This window comes from Rissa tridactyla, chromosome 3, assembly GCF_028500815.1.
Source record: "Rissa tridactyla isolate bRisTri1 chromosome 3, bRisTri1.patW.cur.20221130, whole genome shotgun sequence".
Classification (NCBI taxonomy): Eukaryota; Metazoa; Chordata; class Aves; order Charadriiformes; family Laridae; genus Rissa; species Rissa tridactyla.
The window spans coordinates 90,465,273-90,471,272 of NC_071468.1; positions in this window are offsets into that span (position 1 = coordinate 90,465,273).

Sequence of the window (6,000 nt, forward strand, 5' to 3'; positions counted from 1 at the left end):
CGGGTTGGGCTCTTCCTCCCCAGGGTAGGGCTTAGCATTTGTCCCTACTGAATTTTATGAAGTTCCTGTTGGCCGCCCATTTCCTCCCACCTACCCAGGAAAAGCAGCCCTGCCCTCAAGCGTTTGTCATCTGGAAATTTGATGAGGGTGCGCTGCATCGCCTCCTCCAGGCCATTGATGAAGATGTTGAATAGGACAAATGGCAGCAGAGAACTGCAGGGGTCTACAGCACAACCCGTTAGCCACTGCCCTCTGAGCCCAGTCATCCAACCAGTGTTTCACCCATCTTCTAGCTGTCTGTCCATCCACCCAGTCCCTAATATCCTGCCTCGGATACATGAATATTGTGGGAGGCAGCATCAAAAGCCTTGCTAAAGTCAAGGTAAACATCATCGCTTGCTCTCCCCCTCATCCCCAGATACAGTCATTTCATCGCAGAAGGCAATCATGACTTAATCTTCTGAGCAGCTGTGGAAAGAACTGGCAGTATAAGACTAGAGTTACGACAAACTGCGTTTACTAGAAAGAGCATCCTTAGGTATATAGAGAAATCATGGTCAATAGGAGTCAACCAGAAAGAGCTGTCTAGCAGAGCAGGAAAGAACACAAACTCCTTTAAAAGAGTAAACTAAGTTCAGAAACAGGTACCTAATTTAGGTCTCTGAATCAGCTGCTTTAGAAGCATTCCCACGCAAAAGTATCCAACACACTGATACAAATCCTGGTAAAGATTTAACTCTTGAAGGAGTTAAAAAGAACCTGATTACAGTAAGTGCGAAGCATCGAAGGACTACATGGACATTGTACTCTTAAAACACTAGCAGCACGTGGTCCAGTCAAAGGGGCTGGTAGTACGTGGACCAGGCACCACTAGACACCAGTAACCAGCATGTTTGAGCAGAAACAGCTGGTTTGGTCACAGTGTAAAGTCATAACAAATTTTAGACCTGTTCATTGGCAGTCTAGCATTGTCTGACTCTGGACAAAAAAAACATTTGCGATCAATGGCCTCAAGAAACGCCGTTCAGACGTTGCCAAAAGGCTCTGTGGGTTTGAAGTCAACACGTGTAATCTGCAAATCAAATGCCAACCTGGGAGAGGTCCGGTGAGTGCAGAAGTTTTTCCCTGAGGATCCGTCTAAGTCAGCTAAAATATAGTCCAGAGTCAGTGGTGTGTCAGTAAGGTATTGTACAGCTCAGACAACAATTACAAGAGCTGGAACTCAAAATTAAAACCATACAAAAAAAAAAAAAGAGGTAGAGCTGTGAATACAAAAGATTATGAACAACCTCTTACTGTCATATGAGGGAAGTGTCAGTACAGGTAGAAATGCGTTAAGGGCACCTAGACTCTGACTAATAAAATTATTTTGTGTATATAGATACAGAGATCTAAGGCACCTAAAAGACATTTCATTTATCTTGAAATGAATAGGGGGACTGAGACATTGTCAAGACCTGCCAGTTTTATGCCAAAAACACAGGCCCATGCAAAGAAGAGAAGGGACCAGTGACACTGGCATACCAGCTTATACCAATGTTGGTATCAATTTGACATTGACTGGACAATAACGCATTGCTCTAGAGCATCACCACTGATGATAACATACCCCAGGACAGTACCTGACAACAGTACGAAAAGAAAACCACCCCACACATGGTGGTCAGAAAGAAATCAGAAGCCTGAGGAGCTCAGTGCAAAGCAAGACCTGTTTCAGTAGGCTGAAGAGAGGCTCTCAGAGCTGCTTCGAAGTTTAAGGATCACAGCTAATATTTTCATTAATGACAAAGCTAGCTAGCATTCTAATTAAATTTATCATTACCTCCGCCTTTATCATCCTCAATTCAGGATCAGTAATTCAGGTCTAGGTGGTTATCTTCATGGGTAGGGGTAAAAATGAGTTGCAGTAAATTCAATCAGCCCAAGAGCAGGTCAAGCACCTAGAACCCAAGCCAAAGCGTTTCGTCTGCATGGTGCGAGCTTCGGTCGGAGGTGAAAGAAGGGGGTGGAATGGGGAAAGAGTGCAGCATTAGTCATTTTTTATTAGCTATCAATCGCAACTGCTTAAGCCAACAAACAGAACGCAGCCTAGGGATTGTAGTCAGAAAAGCATTCCCTGAAAAGACAAAGTAGTGGTAATATTTCCCTCTAAAAGGCAGCTGGTAAGGCTTCTGAAACAGTTTGGTTTTCAATTCACCTTCTCTGAACGCGGCTAACCAGGATGGGCAAAAGGGCAAAGGCAGGTTATTAGGTGGGTCAAGAAGATGCTCCACAGAAAAGCCCCGGCTCACTTAGCCAAGCAGAAGGAAGGCTGAGAGAAAGCAGGAGAGCACCAGAGTTTCTCACCCTCCCAGAGACGCTCTTGACAGCTCACAAAGGCAGGACAGTGGAGATGCAGCACCTCCCTGTTTCTGGTTGGGCTTTTTTTTTTTAAATAATAAAAAAAATTCCATTCACGGCAGGAACTACAGTATGGTTTTGCTGCAGAGGGAAGTGGATGCTTCATCTAGTCCTGCACTAATATATTCATCTTTCTTTTATCCTTGGCCTGTCTTAGGGAGAGGAAATTCTCCATTATTAGGCTATGATGTTCTAAGAGATGCTTAAGATTAAGCTCTGTGATATCTTATCTCAATACAGATTTCAAGTTATTATTATAATTGCAAAATTAAGACAGAAAGATATGATATTTTGGTTAGCAAGAACGAGCAAGTCTTCACTTGTAATGACTCCTGTTTACTGTAAGCAGGTAAAATGAAGGAGCTATTATGGAAAATGTGCTTGGATGCACCAGCTTTGGATGCACAACTCATACATTAGCAGTGTTGATGGATTAACTCATTACACAACCAGCCTTTATGCACATCCCTTCTGGGAACATATACAATTCCAAACATAGTCAAAAGCAGGATGTCCGATATCCAGGAAAGTTTATTTTTTCACTAGTCTTCCCTGAACCAGAACCTCCCTGAACTCAAAAACATCCTCGACCAGTGGCTGAAAGGACAAGATTTAATGCTCTGATATAATGAAAGAGCGCAAAGTAAACTGCAAATGCTGTGGGGCTCCATATTTTCCAGAAGGCTTACTCCAGATCCTGAAAGGGCCTAAACTCCAGGACATGGAGGCCTTGTGCTAGGAACTATGGCAGGAGTCCGCCCAAGTGATACCAGGCACCTGTCAAAAGTGAAACCCAGAAGAATTTGAAAGGAACACTGTGAACTCCTTGAACTGCCATTTCCCCATGAAAACACCGCTGGAAAGCTTCCAACTATTGCCCTAAAACGGGGAATAAGGACATGCATATAGCAAAGTGTGAGGCAAGGCGCTGTGGGAAGGCTGAGCACACGGGGAACCGTGCAAAGGAAGGGCTAGTTAAACAAGTTTTGCAGGACTGGTTATAGACCTGCCCATGTAGGGAAGAAAAAAAAAACACCCAAAAAAAACCACCAACACACACAACCCCACCAGTGTGCCAAAGTGGTTATTGGAACATCGCCACCTGCACCGACCTAAGCTGCCAGCAGGAATTGCTGCCGGCGTTATCAGCAGGTAATGTGCCAAGTGTGACCTGCTGCCAACTATGCCAGTACCTGGTTACAAGCCCAGCCGAGAAAGGCAGAGCGCATACGCGGGACCTAAAGGTGAGCCCATTAAGACCAAACCAGCAGACCTGAACCCTGCTCTCCTACCACAGAGCGCCGCAGTCGACCACTCTGCTGCTTGCTTTCCTGTAGCCTTGCTGCCAGCTTGCATCCAGGCAAAAGTCTTTGCCGCGATCCCAGCTTCCAGGCGCCCTTCCGAGGGACGGCGTGTGATCTCAGCAGGGAAGTTACAGCGGAGTTACAAAACCCGCATGACTACCCGAGGCAGTGGCTCGGGTAGAAGGCGAAGGTGGGATGCCAGATAACGTTGTACAGATACAGTCAAGCCATTGCTGGTACACAAAACGCCTGCCAAGACAGGTTGCTTTTCAGTTGACACCGAGGTATCTGATCAAATCCATTTGAATGCTGCTTGCGAAAACTGTCATGTTGACAGGCATGGAGAATGAAATCAAGTATCTAGTACCCAAAGAAACCCAACCACCGGGCTCCCTGACCACAGGGCTCCCATTAAGGAATTTAACTTTTGCCACAGTGGCAGTGCGGTCTGATATCCAACAGGAACCCTTTCAACAAGGTGAGCGATTCCACCTCTGTCAAAACATCCCAGATGCTTGGGATCAGAGGTTTGGAGGGAATTCCCAAGCCAGAGATTACATCAACACCACGTATATTCAGTGCCAAGGATCATCCTAACCTCCTTGAACATACCTAATCTCTTTTTGATCACTCTTCTGCCTTTGGCTTCCACAATATTCCCCACTAGCCCCATTTTGAACACAGTTACATTTTACATACTAACCCCCAGTACCTTCCTTTCATCCATTTGAAAATCCTGAGCGATCATTTCATCAGCTCCTAGCCCTGTGCAATGCTGATTTCTCCCCTCCAGCACCCTGCCAGCGTGATACAGTTTCCTGCGTGAGTCATACAGCTTGCAGTCTCATATGGAAGTTGTTCCATCTCTTCGGACACCTTTCACTGGTTCTCTCCATATTCTCCAGTTTTACTAGATCCTTTTCAAGGACTGCAGGCAGCTTTCAAACACAGGCGTTTATATAGCAGCGCATCAATATTTTGTTTTGTTCTCTTCCTTTCCCAATAATTAATATTCAGTACAACTTGCAAACTTCAGTCAACACGGCCGGAGCCTGGAGAGCTCTTATTGCTCATTTTATCAACTGCTCTAAAAAGCTGTTACTGTCACATCGATTTCAAACAGTTCCTTGAACTAACCTCTTACAAAGCAAGGCTCTGACATGAAAGCTTCCAAGTTCCTCTGCTTTGAGCACTGATGCAGGGAACTTACTTTGCTTTTCTGTCACAGCCTCCTCTTCCTAGAGGAGATAAGAAGCAAGAGCAGCAACAGGGCCATTCTCTAACTCAAGGCAAACAATGTGCCAAAAGCCAGGATTTCTTTGAATCTTCACCTGCTCTCCCTAAAACCAATTCTTTGTTCACATTTGCGTTGCCCAGCATGCATTGCTGCAGTTAGGAAGTGTCTTTACCTTCGTAGCGCTGGACCTCTGCTAAGTCCCAAGATGGAAGGGATTTAGGTAGACACTGACCTTTGAGTCAGGTACCCAAGTCCTGCTCAAGACTCCAAACTCCTGCTTGTCTCGTTACTGAGGAACCTTACTGTCTGTGGGTACTTTCACCTGTAAAACTCACTGAAGCACTACAGTGACACCACTGCCCATGCCAACAGGCATCACGGGCTTGTCGGACACGAGCATCCGGCTGCCTTTTACCCAAGCCATCATGAATTTGGAAATCCTACCTCAGCAGCTAAGTTCCTTGAAGGGCCCAGGCCACTAGATATGTCCAAATCACACGTAGCAGAGGCGGCCACGGAAGTTTTGTTTTGCATCACAGTGCAATAGCTAGCACATTCATCAGCGAAGTGAGACATTTATAGGCTGCAGGCCTTCCCCCGCCCAAGGGACAGATTTTGGTCTGTTCTTCCTGGTGGATGGCTCAGGAGTGCCCCCACCACACAGCAGCTCCTCAGGCACCATAGAGGGGACATCCCTGCCTCCGCTGCACAGAACTGTGCATCCATAAATCAGATCCCCATTGTAGGAACATCCAGACACCGTGCGGATGACAAATTTTACCCCCATTAAGAATATGTCAACGTATGATGCCACTCTGCAATAGCAGCATCAAGAGCTCTGTCCCGCACAGGGTCACCGAGCACAAGCAGCGTTGTACAGACTCGCGGTACAAACCGGCTTTCTGCCAAACTATAAGCAGACGAGACAAGGAATGTAAAGGGAAAAGACTCACAGAAATATTTTGTCCAAGGCCACACAGCAAGCAAGTATCAATGCCAAGAATCTAATCCATATTTCCTTATAGTTACTTCATTGTATTTTTAATTGCTTTTCAACAA